Source organism: Camelus dromedarius, chromosome 8 (genome assembly GCF_036321535.1).
Source record: "Camelus dromedarius isolate mCamDro1 chromosome 8, mCamDro1.pat, whole genome shotgun sequence".
NCBI classification, from domain to species: domain Eukaryota; kingdom Metazoa; phylum Chordata; class Mammalia; order Artiodactyla; family Camelidae; genus Camelus; species Camelus dromedarius.
In genome coordinates this window covers 52,641,216-52,663,642 of record NC_087443.1, presented here as the reverse complement: position 1 = coordinate 52,663,642, position 22,427 = coordinate 52,641,216, and the positions used below count along the sequence as shown (strand labels likewise).

General features: G+C 37.2%; 1 pseudogene; it reads right to left on the bottom strand.

The window, feature by feature from the left end:
• Positions 1–234: 234 nt before the first annotated feature.
• LOC116156159 (U4 spliceosomal RNA) lies at positions 235–349 on the bottom strand (annotated as a pseudogene).
• Positions 350–22,427: the final 22,078 nt, after the last annotated feature.

Genomic DNA, 22,427 nt, shown 5'->3' with positions numbered 1-22,427 from the left:
TATTAATATACCCTTCTTTTTTCCAACTACATACCTGTATAATGCCAGGCTTCAACCAATACAACATATCACAACAGATTCAACGCAGAAGCAGAAAAGAGAATCCATCTGTCCTTAATTAAAGCCAGATATTAAAGACATTTGCACAAAGATAAAATGATACCAATTACTAAATTAGTTGTTGTTTTCAAACATATAATTATTTTTCATGAAATACATATCTTAACATGTAATGGTTTTATTACGGTTTTTAAAAATAGATTAATAAATAAATATTTAATTTTTCAATTGGCAATAATCACATCTTGGATAAACCTCATTGGCTATGATACTGCCACTGTGCAAAGCTATAAATATTTAATTTTTAAAACCAAAGACAATTCAGAATCCAAGTCTTCCCCACCCCTCACCCCACAAGCACCACCAGCATCACCACAACCCTGAATATTTCTGGTTCAGTAGGAATGAGGTTGGGCCTGGGAGTGCTAATTCTTGAGAATTCCCCTGGCGGTGATTCCAATGCAGGTGGCCCTCAGACTACTCTTTGGATGCAAGTTCTTTATAGTCCCTCACACCCCAAATTGTAAATAGGAAAGAAGGGAAGAGAAATACATTATTATGGGGCCAATAGGAAGATTTCCAAATGGTATTTTGGTTTCTTCTGAGTAGATTTCAGGGCCAGTCACGTGACCTCACCAAAAACAAGTTTTTTGAGTTAATGCCTCAAAGTGTCATGGCTTCTTCCCCTGTCCTTAAATCTGCCCTTCTGGCCAGGGCATTTAGCTGTGTTTGAACTCAGTGTTTCCTTTGGTAAAGCTTTCCCCGATTATAGTCATTTCTCAGAGGATTTACAACCTTCAAGGTAAAGGTCCCTGAAACAAGACTCGAAGGATGATCCCCACCATTGACTCATTAAGGGCACTTCAGGTGCATTAATGTCCCCGGTCCCCGGATTTATTACAACATGGTAAAGCCTCTTTTTAGAAAGCATACTCTTAGTTCCATTTATCCAGCAGGCTTTTCCAGGAAGAGATTAGAAGTAAAATGATTTGAGACAGAATCAAAGAATTCTATCTTTTTAATTAGTGTGTTAAACACAGGAACACCTAATACAAATATTTGGCTCTGTGGTTAAGCGTTGGCTCTGAGGTCACTGGGGGAAATTTATAGGGAACTCTAAAGGCCCTCACAATAATTGTCCTGGGTTATGACTTCTCGAATTGCTCTTCATTGCCAATAGCATTGCATTTAGACATAAATAAAATTTGCTGAATTAGGGCGCTGTTCTGGTTAAAATGTTTAATCTTCACTTTAAATGAGTTGTGGTCATTGAAGCCTTTTTGTTTTGTGGAAGAGGGTACCTTTACACAAGGTAAGCTCTTTTTACACAGCCTAATGACTCACTAATTTAAAATCCTTTTTGGGTAGATGCCACGTTGATCTGTTCAAGATGGGAAGGGGAGGAAGCAGAAATCTTTTTCAAAAATACCTTAGGTTAGTGTAATTCTACAACGCATAGTTTAAAATTAAACATAATATGCAAATGATTTATTAAGTGCTTCGGTGGGGAAGAATACTTAACTGTATCTGCTTTGCACAGAACTCTGTCTCAAAAATGAGATTTACTATTTCATCACATGATGCTTTCCACCATGGGCTCTGGACTGTCTGTCTCTAACGTCCCAGATTTGTTCCTTGTCTGAACTGAGAGGCAGCTGTGGAGAGAGAGGAGGCAGAGGAAGCTTCCACAGCTAGGACAGGACAAGGGGATAAAAAGAAAGAGGGAGGAAAAAACCAGGGACAAGGAGCGGGGTGGAAGAGTATATGGTCCATCTCAGAACACCTTTAAATGGACTCTTTCCTTTCTGCTAAGTTTTTATGCAGGGCTACCCTTAAATACTGTGTTGGGTAGAACTCTAAAACGATTCCCTTTTACAACACACTCCTCCTTTACCACCCCAAAGATTACTGCCCCCTGCACAGTACCTGAAAGTCTTATTTCATCTTTGCATCTCCAGGCCCTAACCCAGTGCCTAGCACATGGTAGATAGTCATTAAATATTTGTTGAACGAATGGGTAGATGAATGGAGAGAATAAAGAATTAACAATTTAACATATCTTTTAAGTACAAATCTCCTTATGAAGGTTAGAGGACTGTTGCTTATTGTCATTAATGTGTAAGGAATAAATTAATTTAATTCCTTCGGAGGAATTAAAGTGACAAAGAAGTTGTACAGAGAAGAGGGGAGAAGGCAGGCCTGGCTCAGGACATCAACAAAGCAATGTGAGGACTTTATACACCTGGAGGATGGGGGTGAGGATGTTAAGGATCCCAGTGAATTTTCCAAACTGGCATCACACCATTGATCTGGCTGGAGGCTTTATCTCTCTTGAGCCTTAGGGAACTTATTTTCTTTCTATTCATCCTCCACTCTAGTTTCAAGCTCCTAAAAAGACAAGGTATCTCTAGCAAAGAAACACTTGCCATGACTTATTTTGAGCATCTCTGAGGAGGAATGGCATAGCTCTAAGGGAGGGCTGGGGAAAGTCAGAGAGGCATCAGCAGTGGCTCTCAGCCACATAATTTGAACAACTTATTTAATTTCCCAATCTCTCACAGATCTGTCATTCTCCTCTCTGAAAACAATACTATTTTCACCATCAAAAAGAGGCAATTATATTTATTGTTGTTCTACTATTACCAATAGTAAATTAGAAAGAACCTGTCCATTGATGGGGAAATGGTTAAATAAATTATAGACTACTACGAAACAATTTCAAAGAATGAGGTTGATAAATCTACCAACATGAAGAGTTCTCAAAGCCATAGTGTTAAATGAGAAAAGCAAATTGGGAAAGAAAAAAAAAAGAGAGATGTGCTATTTCACCACCTTTTAAAAAACACACATGCCAACATGATATTTCTGGATGTATGCAAATCTGTAAAATCACACAAATAGATCTAGAAGCACCACGCTGCTAACAGTAGCTGCTCGTAGAGAGAGGACTGGGACCAGTCAGAGGCAAGTGGATCAAAGGTAATTTTTGTCTTATCTGCATTGGCCCCAGGGACAAAGGGGGAAAAAAATCAAATTATGGCCTTTCCCCTGGAAAAACAAAAGGAGAAATATTCACCAGTCACTCATTACATTCTGGTGGGCCTCTTACACTCTAGGCTTACTGGGTCGTTATCTGCAAAGGCTAGAACCAGCGTATTTGTGCTTTACATATCCTGAGTCTCTCTTGTCCAATATAGTTGCTACATGTGGCTACTGAGCCCTTGAAATGCGGCTAGTCCAAACTGAAATAGGCTGTAAGTCTAAAAACACATACCAGAATTCAAAGACTTGGTACAGAAAAAAAATGGTAAAATATATCATTAATAATTTTGTATCTTCATTACATGTTAAAATTATATATTAAATAAATATATTATTTAAATTAATTTCATTTGCTTTCTTTAAAAAATGTGACTACTAGAAAATTTTAAATTACATTATATGGCTTGACATTACATTTCTATTGGACAGTGCTGGTCTAAGTGATGAAAATTTTAAAATATGCCAATTACATGTTTTTTGGTTTTTTATTTTTCAGTGGGGGGAGATAATTAGCCTTATTTATTAATTAATTTACTTTTCATGGAAGTACTGGGTATTGAACCCAGGACCTCATGCATGCTAAGCATGCAGTCTACCACTTGAGCTATACTCTCCCCCTAAAACATGCCAATTACATGAATAAATTTTTAAAATATATTTTTAAACCATTCTTTTCTACCTAAGAAAATTTAGATGCACACTTCATCTAAATTCATTTAAACCATTCTTTCATCTAAAATTCTTACCTAAATCCATCTAAACCCTTCCTTTCCTACCTAAGAAAATTTAGATGCACACTTCAGCAACTTTGGATCCATTCTGGCTGGTTTACATTCAAAAAGGACACTGAGTAGGTATGTCGAGGACTTCATACTGAGCTTTAGTTTCTCCACCTGTAATATTCCCCTTCTTGCAGGATTATAGTGAGAATTAAAAGGGATCACCTATTTAAGGTCCTTAGTCTGGAACTGTCTAAATGTGAAGTCATCTTTGGGAGGAGACCTACACCAAATTATCCTATGACTCATCCCAGCCATTCAATGACCCTTGTAAGGCCCAATAAATGTGAGTGCCCTTCTCCTTCTTCCTCAATTCAGTACTAAAAAGACACTCATTCAACTATCAATTGCTCCATGCAGATTTTTTAAAGGATTTCTTTCAAGTTAACTCCACTTAATACATTATCTATTTCAGTTTTTTTTTTTTTTCCTTCTGGATTTGTTTAACATCCTTCATTATATTCTTCCAAAATTAACACCTCATTCTCAAAGCTCCTCATTCTCCAAGCAACCTCCCCCAGGTGCCTCTCTCTTCCCCTCTGCCCTCCCATTGTGTTTGCTACAAATACAGGCTTCCCACAAAACCATTTTATCCAGCCTTCATGATTTGGCCATAGTCATTTATTTGAATCAACTATTTCCTTCTGTGTTCTAATTTCACTTTCAAGTTCTATTTCCTTGGTTATTTGGTTCTCAAAATGCAGATCACTTTTTCTAGGAAGGAGGGAAAAGTAATTTTAGTATATGTTGTAGCATTATTTTCCTCAGTCCTTTATTATAAAAGAAGTTAAGATTAAACTGTACATTCAAGATCTCTAATTCCCTTCAGGCAAATTAAGCTTTTTTTTTAATAATTGAGCCAGACATTTTTTTTTCTCTACAGTAAATCAAAGTTTCTCCCTAGTCCTCAGTTAATATTTCTAACAGGGGACCTTAACAGAATAACAATAGCTAACACTTACTGAGTCCTTATTATAAGCCAAGCACTGTTCCATGCACTTGACGTTTCACATTTTTAACAATGATTCCCCAGCCTGCTCAAGAGGAAATTGCTGGGTAAAAGTAGTCGTTCATTATCTTGTCTCCTATTTGTTCTTTTTTTCTGTTGTGTACCCAGGAAAAATTTTGTCCCACGTTTCACAATCCCTGGTTTTGAATATTCACACCCAAAGTCACTAATCTTTCTTGTTAACACCTTGTAGTTTGGCCCTTGATTAATTCAATCAGTGATTAGCACTTCTACAATAAGTGTTAATCTCTCTTTTAAAATACCTCAAAGCTCGGCCCTTTATTGAGGCTTTCTGCCCCAATCACAGTATACAGGACAGGATTTCCCTATTGTGAGCGATATCTACAAGGCATTTCCCATGCACACCATCAGCTCGGGAAAGGCCTGCTTCAAAGTCTGCTCGTACAATTAAAGCGTGGAGTTACAGGCTCAGGTTTGCACCCACCACATGCAATAAACTCCCACTGTGTACTGCTCTTGATTCTGTTTAAAAGCAGGGGGCCAGATACTTCAACACCAACAGTGAATAAACCTCCAGAGGGCACCCTCAGCAGTTCGGGCTGGGGGATGGGGTACCGGGCCTGACAGAGCTGCTAGGTCCTGTTCTCTGCTTCCCAGCAGCCTAGTTGCTAAGTTGCTCAAGCGTGAGAAATAGAGCCTTCTCAGAAGCAGCCTCAAGTGTGTCAGCTGGCAGGTGTGAAGGCGTCCAGGCACACAAGAGCAGTTTTCTCCCTGACAGTGAATGGAGGTGAACTAACAACTAATTTGGGGATGCACCCTATCACTGACTTTTCTATTTCACAATTGACGCCGTGGGTTTACCTTAAAAGCATCTGTCTGGGCTAACACTCTCGAAGTAGCAAGCCCTGGCGAGGCATCCCACATGAGGAAAGACAAACAGAACAAGCTCACTTTGTCTTTTCCATTTAAAAGAGAACAGCTTTGATCTTGGTTTCATGGTAGGTGGTCAGCTTTCGTTGGAGCACTGTAGTTTCAACACTTTAAAAAGTTTCGTGTAAGGCAAACTTCTCCATGTTTCCCACTGCTTATAGATCCCTGGAAGGTTTTCTCAACATAAAAGAGTGTTCTAAGAGAGCTTTCCAACTAACCTGAATATTTTCCTTTATAGCACAACAGTGATATCACAGTGTTACCTTTAGGAGACATTTGCACATCGTTAGCCCAGTCTTCCTATTCATCAACTCTTTGACATGGGTAGAGCAAACATCCTCATTCTATTTCATAGATAAGAAAGTGGAAGCCCAAAGAGATCCACTGATTGACCTACATCCCACAGCCATGTTCCTGAGTGGAGGTGAAACTTAAACTCAGGTCCCTCCAGCTCATGTGGATAAGAGGATAACCACTGTGCTTTATTGGACTCTTTCTCAGTCAATGGGATCAGAGCTTGCTGTGAGCTAGTTCTTAGCAGCAGAACACGGGCTAGAAAAAAATCAGTAAGCATCACAGCTACATTGGGATAAAGAAAGCATGTATTTTGCCACGGTCAAGCCAAGAGGCTAGGGGAGCCCCAAAGCCAAGCATGGTGGTAGCAGCCAGTTATGCAAAAGACTCATGGAACTACAGTAGAGAGAGGTGAGAATTCCAAAGGAGGAGTCAAGGGCAACTATCAGTAAGGGTGTGTTCTCATTATCCTTTACCCTTACAGTCCTACACCAGATGGACCTAGACCAATGAATAGTTTTTGAGCTTTAAAGTAAGATCTCTGGGGAAGGGGACAGTTTAATAAAACACAGATTCCTTGTTTCACCTATTCCTATGAATCAAAATCCCAGAGAGTGAGACCAAGGAATGTGCATTTAAACAAGCTTCTGGGGGATTCTGACCATGCTTGGAGAAGCAAGTGCAGATTGCAGGGGCAAATCTGCAGATGTGGGTGGCTTTCTGCAGCAAAGACAGCTCAGCTTACTTCTGCATTGAATGAGAGCAGATGAGCAAGAGAAAGCTTTCTTGTGAGCTGAAAGTTGTTTACCTGGGCATCTACTACCAAACCAAGACTGTAGACCAACCAAAAGGGTCCTGCTGTAGTGGGGAGGGGAAGTGGACAAGAGAGAGCAACATCAAGGAAGAGACTTTTTATATATTTTATACCTCAGTTTCATTCTAACTGCTACTCACACAGACACACAAAACATCAAACAAAAATTTAACAGGATCAACAGAAGCCTTCACACTCTAGGAAGGAATAAGCAAGTTAAGAAAGGATGTACATGTATTATTATTTGATGAGATAGGTAAGAGATGACAAGGCTCAGCCTTAGGCACTAAAGGAAGACTATGTCAGAGGTAAGGTATGGACACTGGAGATTATTTTAGAGAATTATTAGGAATACAAGGTGCCAGTTGATACCTTATATGCCCTCATTAAGCCTCAGATCCCTCATCTGTAAAATGAGGATAATAACATTACCTTTGATGTATGGTTGTTGAGAGAATTAAATGAGATAATAACACCATCAATCAACTGAGATCTATAGACTACTTCACCCAACAACAGCAGAACATACATTCTTCTCAAGTTCACATGGAACATTCACCAAGATAGGCCACATTCTGCGCTATAAAGCATACTTTAACAAATTTAAAAGAAGAGAAATTATACATTGCCTACACTTAGACCACAATGGAATTAAACTAGAAATCAACAACAGAAAGATCACTGGAAAATCCCAAAATATCTGCAGACTAACCCAGGCAATTCTGTATAACACATGAGTCAAAGAAGAAATCTCAAGAGAAATTAAAATAATTTTTGAACTGAATGAAAATGAAAATACAACTTATAAAAATTTGTGGATGCAGTGAAAACTGTGCTTAGTGGGAAACTTATAGCATTGAATGCACATATTAGAAAAGAAGAAATATTTAAAACCAGCAATCTAAGCTTCCACTTAATGAAACTGGAAAAAAAAAAGAGCAAATTAAATCCAAATTAACCAGAAGAAAATAAGTAATAAGAATTAGAAAAGAAGTCAGTTGAATTTGAAAACAGGGAATCAATAGAGAAAATCAATGAACCCAAAAGCTGGTTATTGGAAAAGATCAATAAAATCCATAAGCCTTTAGCCAGGCTAAGAAAAAAAGAGAGGTTACAAATTACTAATATTAGAAATGAAATAGCACATATCACTACAGGTCTCATGGACTTTAAGAGGATAATAAAGGAATATTATGAACAACTGTATGCCCACAAATCTGATAACCTAGCTGAAAATGAACCAATTCTTTTTAAAGATACAATCTTCCAAAATTCACACAAGAGGAAATAGACAATCTGAATAGGCCTATATCTATTAATGAAATTGAATCAATAATTAATAACCTTCTAAAACAGACAGCACCAGGCCCATATGGGTCCACTGGTGGATTTTACCAAACATTTAAAGAAGAAATTATACCAATTCTCTATTCACTTTCAAAGGGTATCCTGTTTCAGAGAATAGAAGCAGAGGAAATGCTTCCAAACTCATTCTAAGAGGACAACATTATCTTAATACCAAGATATTACAAGAAAACTACAGACCAATATTTGTCATGAATATAGATGCAAAAATCCTCAAGAAAAATTAACAAATTGAATCCAACAATTTAAGGAATTTGACATCATGACTGACCAAGTGGGATTTATCCCAGACATGCAAGGCACCATTTAAAAATCAATTAATGTAATCTATCATATCAATATGTTAAAGGGAAAATCACATGATTACATCAATAGGTGCAGAAAAAGCATTTGACAAAATTCAGCACCCATTCATCATAAAAACTCTTGGTAAACTAGGAGGAGGATAACTTCCTCAACTTGATAAAGAGTATCTACAAAAAACCTGCAGTTAAAATCATATTTAATGGTGAGAAACTTGAAGCTCTCCCACTAATCAGGAACAAGGCAAGAATGTACCCTCTCACCACTCATTTTCAACGTTGTACCAGAAGTCCTAGATACTGCAATAAAACAAGAAAAGGAAATGAATGATATACTGACTGAGAAGGAAGAAATAAAACTGTCTTTGTTCATAGATAACATGATCATCTGCATAGAAAATCTGAAAGGATAGACAAAATACTCCTGCAGTTAATAAGTGATTATAGCAAGATTGCAGGATTCAAGTTTAATATACAATAGTCAATCATTTTCCTATATACCAGCAATGAACAATGGGATTTGAAATTTTAAATACCATTACATACATTATCACACAAAAAATGAAATACCTAGGTATAAATCTAACAAAATATTTACAAGATCTAGATGAAGAAATCTACAAAACTCTGATGAAAGAAATCAAAGAACTATATAAATGAAGGGATAGTCCATGCTCATTCACGATTAGGAAGACCCAATATTGTCAAGATGTCAGTTCTTCTCAACTTGATCTGTAGATTCCAGGTATTCCTCATCAAAATTCCAGCACATTATTTTGTGAATTTTGACAAACTGATTCTAAAGTTTATATGCAGAGGCAAAAGAGCCAGAATAGTCAACACAATATTGAAGGAGAAGAACAAAGTTGGCAGACTGACAATACCCAACTCCAAGTCTTACTATAAAGCAAGACAGTGTGGTACTGGCAAAATAATAGACAAATAGATCAATGGAGCAGAAATAGAGAGGCTATAAGTGGCCCACACAAATATACAACTGATTTTTGACAAAGGAGCCAAGACAACACAATGGAGCAAAGATAGTATTTTCAACAAATGGTGCTGAACAGCTGGATATCAACATGTAAAATAATGAATCTAGACACAAGTAATTATATCCTTCAAATTAACTCAAAATGGATCATGGATTTAAATGTAAAACATAAAACTATAAAACTCCTAGATAATTTCATAAGAGAAAACCTAGATGACCTTGAGTATGGCAATGATTTTTTAGATACAACACTAAAGGTATAACCCATTAAGGGAGAATTTATAAGCTGGATTTCATTAAAATTAAAAACTTCTGCTCTGTGAAAGACAAAGTCAAGAGAATGAGAAGACAGCCACAAACAGGGAGAAGATATTTATAAAACAAACAAACAAAAAACATAATGTCATAAAGAACTGTTATCCAAAATATACAAAGAACTCATAAAACTCAACAATACAAAATGAACAACTTGATTTTAAAGTGGGCAAAAGCTCTGGACAACTCGCTAAAGAAGATACACAGATGGCAAATAAGCTTATGAAGAGATGCTCAAAACCATATGTCATTTGGGAATTGCAAATTAAACCGAGATACCACTACACACCTATTTGGTCAAAATCCAAAACTCTAACATCAAAACTGGTAAGGATGTGGAGCAAGAAGAACTCTCATTTATTGCTTGTGGGAATGCAAAATGGCACAGACATTTTGGAGGACAGTTTGGCAGTTTCTTATGAAACTAAATATATTCTTACCATATGATCAAGCAATTGTGCTCTTTGGTATTTATCCAAATAAGTTAAAAACTTATGTCTACACAAAATCTACCTCTGAATGTTTACAGCAGCTTTACTCATAACTGCCAAAACTGGGAAGCAACCAGATTTCCTTCCTAGATGAGCGGATAAACTATGGTACATGCAGACAATGAAACAGTATTCATCACTAAAAAGAAATGAGCTACTGGGAAGGTTGTGCCTGTTGTGGGGCAGGAATATGTGGGAAATCTCTATACATTTAACTCAATGTTGCTGTGAACCTCAAACTGCTCTAAAATATATATATATATATTTTAAAAATAATAACATTAGATAAACAAAATGTCAATTATTACATAGCACTTGGTCTTCTAGAATGCTTTTAAATTCCTACTGAAGATTTTTAAAGATCCACATGGTGACCATGTTGTAAAAAGAAAGTAAGAAAGACCAACAATCTTAACTTTAGTGCCCAAAGAAATATTGGGGGAAAAAGCTAATATGACCAATTTTCAAATCCCACAAGACAGAGAAAACTCTGGTCATGCTAAGAAGACAGATTATACGGAGGAGCAGCAGCAGTAGGAAAGAAGAATCAATCTGATAACTATAATGAGACTTTTGTCCCACATCTTTGGGTTTTCTAAAAGGTCAGGAAACAGGAGTTCAGTGATATTGTTCTTGGTTGGAAAGGCAAAGATTCTCATTAAGTTAAGAAACTGAAGAGAGCTTTGGGAGGTCAGTCCTGAGCCCAGTGGTATTTAAAGGGTCCACTGGGGAGTAGTCTTTAATAAAGGAAGAAAGAAGGGCACTGCCAAGGCTGCGGAGAGGTCAGAGGGAAGAGGCTGTACTAACACCCCCAGCTTGGCACCCCCAGCTCCCTGAGAACTTCTCTTGGGAGACCCTCTCCCAGGTGGAGAAACATTAGTCTGAAAGTTCTGACCTTGTTGAAGTAAGAGTCATGTGAAGCAGAAACAAAGACTGGATATGTACTTCTGCTTCCCGGGTATTTCATTCTCTCTTGTCTTCATCAGTTTGTATTTACCAAGTGCCTCCCAAGTTCTAGGCTGTGTGCTAGGTGCTGGGGATGCAGAACTGAATAAAACAAAGTCCTTGCTTTCATGGAGGGAGAGGCAGACAATAATATAATAAATAGGTATGGAATAACATGTCAGGATATGAGAGTTTCCGTGAAGGAAAATAAGGCAGGTAAGGGAATAGAGAATGATGAAGTACTGAGGTGCTATTTTAAATGAGGGAAGGCTTCTCTGAGGGGGTAAAGTTTGGGCAGAGACTGACTGAAGGGGTTTTTTAAGAAACAGATTCAGCGATATCAATAGGAACACGATGAAATGTTTCTTGTGATACTGTAAGTATCCTCAAATATTATTGCACTGAAAAAGTGAAAATGTGGCACCTAACCGAAGACAAAAATTGTGGGCAGGGAGACCAGGAGATGACAAGTAGAAGAGGATGGTGAGCTTTAGTATCAGACAAACGTGGGTTTGAATCCCTGCCGTGCAACCTTTATGAAGTTTTTAATTTCTTTAAGTCAGCCTCAGTTTCCCTACCTGTAAAGCAAGGACCAACTAAGATGTCAACTTTATTGGTTTATTATAAGAATTATAAGAATTCAAGGAGATGACATATATAAGACGATTAAGCCCAATGCCTTTTCATATTGTAAAAGTTTTTTTAAATGATAGCTATTATTATTAACCAGATGTTACAAATTGGTTAGTTTCATTTTCTTGCTCAAAATAATTTTAGAACAAAGATTGACATACCTAAAAGGGAAGGGGGGTTTTAATCTAGGATCCATGGATCCCTATGTCAGGGATAAGAATGTTCATGGATTGGTTTTTAAGGTGTCTGTGAGTCTCTGAAACTGTGTGCAAAATTTGAGAAATATAAGAGCATTTTTCTGATGAGTGTACTTAGCTTTCAGTACATTCTCAAAGTAGACCATGACTCCAGCAGCTGAGAGCTGCTGCTTTCCGAACCACCATTTCCCCATCTTTGTTGCTTGCCAGCTTTTCCATTTCAAGTCTTTCTAGTTTTCTGATTACAGAGGTTTTTTTTTTTTTCCAGAATAACAGAAGTTTTTAGAATGAACAAAAATATGTAAAGGCTCTCTCTCATTATTAATTTTAATCTTACTAATTTTAAAACTATCTATTAGTGATAACATTCTCTTTCATTCTCCTTTTTAATTGGTATAGCTTGAAAGAGAGTTCTTATTCAGTTTGATATGTCTTTCTTTTTTATTGTTAGTGGAGGTACTGGGGATTGAACCCAGGACCTCATGCATGCTAAGCACACACTCTACCACCGAGTTATACTCCCCATCTCCCTACTTGATATTTCTTAAAAGCTGCACCATCTTTTGGTTTGATTTTCTGATTCTGTGCTTAAGTCAGTGCTGCTTTGTCATATCCCTTCTTACCTATATAGCCTAATTTCCACTTTTTTCAGTGGAATTTTCTCTTATTTATCATTTGGTAGTACAGCTGAAACCCAAGTTATATGAGTGATACAATCCAAGAAAAGAAAGAAAACTATGCAATCTGAGCCTATGTAACTGAAAGCTTCACAATTATGGGCAAGATTTAGAATGCACAAAGTATTACAATGAAATTTTACAAACTTAACAAAAACTAATGCACATCAGTTGCAATTTCAGCAAATGACACACTGTTTTTACACCTGCACACAGTTTGTTAGGTCGTTTACTACGTTGGCCATATGGCCATATGGACTGTCACTGGCTCCCTCAGGTTGTCTGGCTGATTCTTCAGAGAAGGTGACAATATCTGGAGTCTAAGCCTCCTGAGAGAAGTGACTTTCTGAATATGCTATTTGTTAAGACTCTTGACAGCAAAAGCCACATTCACCTTAAACTGGACTAGGCACAGAGAGAGAATTCATAGGCTCAAGCAACTAAAAGAGTCCAGGAGTCAATCTCTGGATTTACACTCAGCTGGATGAGGGTGCCATACTATCAGGCCCTCTCTCCATCTGATAACTGCATCTCAGACAAGCCCCACACATGTTGGGGTCCTGGTAGATCAAGGCTTAGGTTTCCTTGCTGTCAGCATTCTCAGCCAAGGCTTCACTTCCACAAAGCTCCAAAAGAAGTTCTTGCAGGAATTAGGGGTATCCTGTCCATCCTCCCTACATGTGACTTGTGAATGGGGATGCTCTATCTGGTCCACATGGGCTGAATATTGGAGAATAGATTCCCCTTAGGAAATGGAGGTTCCATAACAGTGCCATCCATTGACACTCAGCATATATTTCCCCCATTGCCCACACAGAATTCTAATTATTCAGGTAGACCAGAGATCCTTTGATTTTGGGAAGAGTTTGTTCTTATCCTGACTTCCAGGATGAATTAGGATTAGAAATCTCATTCCTTTAGCCCTATTATTGGTCTAGAAGTGGCCATGTGATCCAATTCTGACCAATGAGAAATAAGCAGAAGTATGCTGGGTGGAGCATTTTGGAAAGATTTACTTTCCTGGAAAAAAACATCTGGTATGACTCTTTTGCTCCTTTGCACTTTACCCTTCTTTCTACTTAGAATATGGGTGTGGTGCCAGGGAGACAGCAGCCATTTTGTGGCTGTGAGGCAACAAGTATGAGGATGCATAAGAACAGCCTCCAAGGCTGGTAAACCAGAAAAATAGAAATTTCATGGGTACCTGATAGCTCCAATGAGCCTATGCACTAGCCCTGGTTGTCAACTTCCAAACTTATTACGTGACACAAGAAATCTTAATTTGTTTAAGCTATTGTTGTGTTTCCAGTTACTTATAGCCAAACACAATTCTAACTGCTGTAGATACCGTCACCAGAAAAATAAGGGATGGATGCTGGGCAGACAAAAACAATGAATTTTCACCAGAAATACTGAGACACTGGTAATCCAAGACTTGACTTTTCCCTTCTTCAAACAGGTACCCAGAAATCACTCCCTATATAATAGAAAGAGTGAGAAGAAGTGGAAAGAGGCTGCAGAAAGGAATATGGGAGGGTATCTCAGACTGATTTAATCTTTCCTTCTTCTCTGAGAACACATAAGGTGATAAATAACCCATTCCACCAATTAAAGATGAATATGAGTAAACAAGTTCTTCTTTTAAAATGTTAACACCACGCTTCCTGGCCGGCTTACACCCAATACAGTCAAAAGAGAATAGAGTTTGCCATTCAGCATCTATCTCTGCCACTTATCAGCTATGAGACCTAGAACAAATTACAGTTAACTGAGTCTCAGTTTCCTCATGTGGAGAATAAGGATAGTGGCTACCTTGTAGGACTGGGGGCTTTCTAATTCCCGTAATTGCTTTTCAAAACAAAAGTTTTATTAAAGCATAATACATATCACTGGTTAAAGAGATGGTTTATGTACCTTTATACCTAGAAACCACACTCTTGATCATTGGTTAACAGCAGGAAACTTATCACGTATTTCATAACCACTATGTACACTCAATAAATAACATCTACCGGATGCATAGTATCAACCCCCGACATGATAGAACTTTTATTCTCAGGTTGGGATTTTTGTCAGTCTTGTCTACTGTTTTATCCCCAGCATACAGAATAATGCTTGGTATATACCCAATAATATTGTGCACTCAATAAATATTTGTTGAATAGTTGAATGAATCTTTTACTTCTGTTAGGTTTTTAAGATAGGTAGATTTTCTTCCTATTTGACCTTCATGTTTCCCTAAGCATGTTGAAATCTGTTCATTTCCTGAGGTTCACATAAGGCTTAAAATTGTGAAATAAAGGGAAAGATTCCTGCAGACTTTAGTCACTTTAAGAGAAGTGGTAACCTACTGAAAAATGACAGAAATGACAGTTCAGCCTAGGTCATGTCAAATGGACATAAGCCAAAGATTTAGTCATTTTGAATTGCCACATCTTTTTAAGACAGTATAACAATAATAGCCAGCCATTGTGCTAAATGCATTACAGATATGATCTCATTTGTTCCTTCCAACAACCCTAAAAAATAAGTGTCATTACTCCCATTGTACAGATGAAGAAACTGGGATTTACAGAAGATGCTTTATCGAAGATCCATCACCCAGATAGTAAGTATTGGAGCCAGCATTCAAACTCTGTCCAACTCCTAGAAAAAAGCTCTGAACCACTTTGCCATGTTGCCTTATTTGAAAGCCAAAGCCCCTGAGTAGGAAATAGACCTGTGCAGATGGGTCATGAGGTGTAGAACCAACCAGATCTTCTAATCTTGGAGTCATCTCGATCCAGGTGTAGGAGATGGCCAAGGCCCAAAGCTCAGATTGTCATTCACAGGCATCCAACACTATTGGTATCAGGCCCCCACCCAGAAGAGGGACAGACCTTCCCCACTGACCAGCTGTTACTTATTTTAAATACCACGCCTATGAATAGCTTTTATTCACATGATATCATGGTAGGTCATTGGAAATATCATTCTACTTAAAGTCATGCTGGCCAGAAATATTTTTAATATTTTTTAAAGTTTTTATTATAGAAAATTTCAAACATATCCAAAAAGAGAGGGAAAATTACATCTATCTCTAATTAAACTTAGTGAGTTTAATTCATTCCTGAAATTATTTCTTCCTCTAAATGAATGGGGGAAATAACAGGTTTAGGTAAGTATTAGTTTGCTAAGCTTTTCATAATGAAATATCACAGACTGGATGGCAAAACAATAGAAATTTATTCCCTCACAGTTCTGAAGTCTGAGGTCAAGGTGTTGGCAGAGCTGTTTTCTAAGGCCTCTCTCCTTGGTTTGTAGATGGGCTGCCTTCTTGCTATATTCTCACATGGTCTTCCCTCTGTATGTGTCCGTGTCCAAACTTCCTCTTCTTATAAGAACAAAGATCTTACTGGATTACTGCCCTCATCCAAGGACCTCATTTTAACTTAATTACCTCTTACAGACCTTATCTCCAAATTCAGTCGTATTCCAAGGTACTGAGGGCTGAAACTATAACAGATGAATTTTGAAAAGACACAATTCAGCCTGTATAAGTAAGTAATAACCCACTGGAAAGTAAATAGACACCTTTCATACATAAAATGTAACATAATGAAAGTTTATTGTACTCACCCAAGGAGGAAGAAAAGACTTGATGGGGACAATGGGGAGGAGGGAGGTGAGATGCAGCCTTCTTTGGAAGGTATGGTCTTCTTTCTGCACCATTTTCTTCACTAAATTTTCAAACCTTGGGATCATCTTAAACTCAAGCTGCACTTAAAAAATAAGGCCATGGCATACAAAACTCCCTTTGGAGGAAAAAAGTGAAATGTGGAGAGAGCACATGTACAAAACAGACTGAAGAGGCACAACTTCCATCTCTCTCTCTTGACATATGCGTGCAAAGCAAAATGGTTTGGGTTCATCCAAACGTGGCAGGCAATTAAAATTTGTTTCATATGATATTCTTTGACTAGAAAATGTTATTGAGTAAATTGGTGAGTGTGTTTTGCCCAAAACCGTGATGTTGAAATAGCACTTCTTATGACATATTTATTTAGTGTTAGAATGAAAAGTCATTATACCAAAAGAAAGAAAGTCATTGCTCCAAAAGTGGTTTAACTGTTCAAGAGCCACTATGGTGAAAAGTCATTAACTGGGCAGTCGTTACGTAAGTCTATACAATGAGCCTCCATGCTTCAAGTTACCCAGGTTCAATTATCAACCCATGACCAATCTTGTTCCATCTCTTCCCTCATCCAGTTTCCTATTTCCCCCAGATTATTTCTGAAATAAGTCTAGACTATATTTCATTTATAAACCAGAATTATTTTTTAAAAGAAAGATTGCTAATCTTTTAATAGATGATATGCAAACCACAGTGGACTAAAGTTCCTCAAGTATTCCCCATTACATCAAATGTCCTGATAAAAAAATCTTTACATATGAAGCATTTATGATTTAGACATGATTTCAGAACTCAACTCTCTCATATTAGCTATGTGACTTTCGGCAAGTCATACAACTTCTCTGTAAGCCTTAGCTCCCTCATTCAAAAAAATGGGGCTGATAAAGATATTTCATAATGTTGTGCTGAGCAAATAAAATAATATATAATGCACTTGGCACAGGCATGGCCTCATAAATACATAGTAAAGGCAGCTATTTTTCTCTTACTCTTTCTGGCACAAAGTAAATGCTCAATCAAGTATTTTTAACCATACAATTATTCCTTGACTGTGAGGGACTCTCGTGACATCTGATGGGTTTGCTGGTGTGGTTACCCATGCTTGGTACTGCCGATGAGACTGTCTGATTCTACACCTAGAAACTTTCCCAGGGATGGATCTGCCCTGGGCATAGCTCAGGTGAACAGTCCATCTCCTTCCCCTCACACCCTTAAGCTAGTTAAAAGTAAATATGCAGTGGCTAAAAATACACAAGAAGTATTGAGTAAAGAGCCATTTTAACTTATGCTGTTATTTTCATACAAAAAAATATTCATGAGATACAATAATTTTTTTCTTTTTGTTACACTATATAATATATTATCTTTAAAGAAAATTTTATGTAATTATTTTAAGACCTTTTAGAATCTATTACTGAAGGAAAGATAACGTACACCAATACACTAAAATTAGCACAAATAACATTACATATTTATTGAATATAAGTTCTGTTTAGTAATTAAGAAAACCTCACTTTTTGATCCTTTTAAATACCAATAAATTCCCTTTTTTTTCTTGTTTTTACTCATTGCCTCTTGCCGGCACATAGGAAACTTTGTTTTTGTCAACTCTCTGAGTATTCATAAAACTGCAAATTCTAGTGAGAAATAAATGTGTTCTTGGGCAATGCTTGTACAATGAGTCCTTGGGGAAAATCTATATTATTGATAAAAATTAGTACTTAATGATATTAAAATACATTACTTACTTAAATAATATGCTTTTTTTTTTTACTTTACATAAATAAAGTTAACCTGTAAGTAAAAAAAAAAAAAAAGTAGATAAAGCACAAAACCTAGAAAAGAAAAACAGGCTGAAGCAGAAAGAAGAATTCACCCAACTATATCCAAGCAAATGGAAGGTCTGGAAATAGCTCCACATATTAAGTATGAGCAAGATTTTCAAAAGCAGTGTGGCAGCTATGCAATATGCTACAACAAAGAGGAAAAGAGCTCAATAACTGGACAATAAAATATCAAAATGAGCTGGGGGTTAAGGGAATAATGAAAAGCCAGAGTAATACTACTGAAGAGCTACTAAGTAAAGATAAACTACAGGGGAAATAATAGGCATTTGATGAAAATTGAGTTAGTAATGCAATAAATACTCTTCAGTTTTGTTTCTTAACCAATATGAGTAATAATTCAAAGACATTAAAGTAGACAGAAGATAATAGCAATGGAAGACAGATAAAACTGTCCAAATTAAAGATAACAGATGTCCCTGAAGTAGCAAACCTAACAGAACACCCAGAAGTATTGTTTGAAATTCTAAAAGAAGAAAATTTCCCTGAAATGAAGAAAAAAGTAAATTGGCATATTAAAGGCACACACCAGTTGCAAAGGAAAAAATCATATAGCACTAGCAACACTGAGAACTGAACTTCAAGGATAAATAATGCTTCAGAAAAACAAGCAAGAAGAACAAGTCATTTATAAGATCTTTGTTTTTGTTGTTTTGTTGTTTACAGCTACTATAAGATTTCCTTGGGAGAGGGGTACTGGGCGGGGCGGGTGCTACCTGATGATGAAATCCACATAAATCAGAAAAGAATTAAAGAACTCAAGAATGCAGAGCATTGAATTCACTTAAATACAGAACAAAGACGAGCCAACTGTGAAAACTAAGGTTACAAAACAGCATGTAAATATTAAAAACCTTAACCACTAAAAATAAAATGAACCAACTAAATTCAGCAGAGGAAAGGGGAGACAGAGGAATTTTTGGTGTACTAGTGTCCTCAATTCTCCTAGTAATACATCAAAGATGTTCTTTAAAAGTGCAACGTGGAAGTGAGTAAAAAAAAAAAAAAAAACCCATAATGACTCAAAACTCTTAATGCTTGTTTTAATATTAGGAGTTTCTTTAAAGAGTTAATGTTTCTTGTGAAAAACATTTAGTTGAAGTTCAACAGTTCCCTCAGTTTCACTTTAATTTTTCTTTTGTCAAATTCAAATAGGATTAAACTCCCCCCAAAAAGCAAAACAACAACAACAAAAATTTAAATAGCACATCTGGAATGATACCATCTCTGACTAGCATTTACACAGAGTGTCTTTTTCTCTGCGTTTACATAGGATGTCTGAAGTAATGTCCTTTTATAACAAGGGTTAATGGTAAGTTTGGGGGCAATTTTTTACTTTTCCCCTGTCCTTTGCTATCTTCTTCTTCCACCCCCTCCTCCTCCTCCTTCTTCTCCTTTTTGGAAATTAACCTGGATTATCTTCACAAAACAGCAATCAGTATTCTAAAAAGTAAAAGTGAACAGGGAAGAGAATTGGTCAATGGGCAGAATCTTTGTCATGACTCGCCTGCTTATAACCCTATAGATATGATCTTAACAACCTGAGGTCATATTATGCTTTGTAAATGGATAACACTAGTTGCAGACAAAATGCCAAGCAAGCAAATGGTAGTAAAGAGATAATGGACAAGGAAATGAGAGGGCAACTTGAAGAAGTGGCACAAGCTTTGGTTTGGGAGTCACAAGACCTGAGTTCTTGTTCTGGTTCAGATATTTACGCTTCATATCACCTTGGACAATCTCCATGTCACCCTGGATAAATCATTGAACCTTTCTGAGAACCATACCCAATATTGCAATATATTCCCATTTCTCTTGAAAAGCTGGGGTTATGTATTTTTAGGTAAAAATATCATATTTAAATGCTGCCAACTAACCCAATATATTTTAAACACTTAGAGACCAAACAGAGCACATCTGAAGCCATGTTTAGCCTGTGGGATTACCAGGGGACACAGTTGGACCCAATGGAAATTGTCCAGCAGTGTACTGGACAGACATGCTTATGAGTCAATTGTTCACATATGACTGAAGCATTGTGCTGTACACCAGAAATTGACACAACATTGTAAACTGACTATACTTCAATTATATAAATATATATATATATATATATAGAGAGAGAGAGAGAGAGAGAGAGAGAGAGGGAGAGAGTCAATTGTGTACATTATTCCCAACTCTGTGTTCAATGATGACATCAAGTCAGTAGCTTGAAATCAGCCATGGTTGCAGAATTTACACCATAGAAGTCATAAATGCTATAAATCATCCCCCCTGCCTCCTGCCATAGCTGGTTGTGAAACAGAATACCACTGCAGCTATCTGTCCCAGTTGATCCTATGGTTATTGTGCTGTATATTAGAACTGGAATAGATCTAAGATAGTCTGCAAGAAAGAAAAACTCAATCAAACTAGCTAAAACTAAACTAAAAGGGGGAAATTTAATTTAAAAAGAGGTTGAACTACCAAATCTTAGGTAAGCCAGGATACAGTCTCTTGGTTAAGACAAGAGGAAATATAAGACTGGATTCCCTACAGAATCCCTCTCTCTCCATCACTAGCATTGGGTGTTAGTTTCATTCTCTCTTGCAGCTTCTCCTCTGTGGCAAGGATCAAGGCTAGGGGTGGCAAAGAAAAGCACTTGCTCCCCAGAGGCACAGGTCTGCTGCTGGTGCACAGGGTACCTTCCTCCTCTGGGCTGAGGAAGCACTGCTCCAGGGTGCATAGCAGCTTAGTGGGGAACACAGGCTGGGTTTCAGCCCTCGTTGGCCCCCATCAGGGTGCCTGTGTATAGTGCACAGTTTGCACAGCCATACACAATGGCCCCATATGAGCACAGTCTCCAAAAGTAGTGCCTTTCAATAAGCTTCAGCTAAGATGTTGATATAATGCTGTTAAGAATACAATGGAAAGACAATAGGGAAGCAAGGGTCAGTTGATTCAACATAGAGCTGAAACCATTTGGACCTGGAAATCCAAGAGAAGGAGGCTCCCCTTTCCCTTCCCCTCTTTTTAAAACATACTTTTTCTTCAGGGATAATTTTAGATTTAAGAAAACTTGCAAAGACAGAGAGTTGCTTCCCCATGAAATAGAATGACCCAAATGAAATGTTTTTCTAAACTTTTTGAAACTTACAAAAGTATAAATATATGATTTTACTTTCTATTGAGTCCATTAGTTTAAAAAAAAAAAGGTGAAAGTTAACTTTAAAGTTCAGAATCTTGTGCTAAGTTTGTTCAAAATTTGTTTTGAAATAGTTACCAAGTGGGTACTTCCCCACTCTTAACTCTATATAGTATCTTATATTGAAAATAAAACCAAAGGAAGAAAAAGTCTATTAATAATTATAACAAGGGCAGTACATTCATTTGCCTTCATTCATTTGACAAGGATTTCCAGAGCATCTGGAAAAGGATTTCCAAGCATATTAGGATAGAAAGCACAGAGTGATGTGAAAGACAAACACTATATTCACTCTAATGGAGCCTCTAGTTTACTGGAGGAAATAGGTCAAAGATACAAATGCCTAGAGGACACAGGAAAGAGACATGAGTCTGTGAAGTGGCATGAATTGGTAGGACTTGTGACAAACCAAAAAGAGGATGTACTGACTAAAGTTCTTCAAGTTTAATTTCTTTTTTTAAAAAGCCAAAACCAAAAAAATCTACATGGTCAATTGAATGCATCTCTAGGCACATTAAGCCTATATAGCATGTGAAACATTAAATGAGTAATTACACAATTAATTATGTAAGTGGAAGTAAAGACTTTTTAAAACCTCTACAGTGCCACGAGGAAGCATAGCAATGGCCCCTGACTACAATTCCTGAGAAAGTTACATTTCCTCAGGGACCAGAAAGTTTAGTAGGAGTTAGTTAGGCAGTAGGTACTGGGGAAAGAAGATTTCAGATAAATGGAACAAAAGTAGAGGGCATAGGATATCTGAAGCCTCAATATGATTAAAGGCCAGAGAATGAGGGGGGTTAGGGAGGAGCAAGAGATGAGCTGAATTTTCAGGGGCTAGATAATGAAAGACTGATGGTCTGTGTTGAGAACTTTGAACTTATTCTAAAACTAATGGAAATTCACTAAAAGATTAGA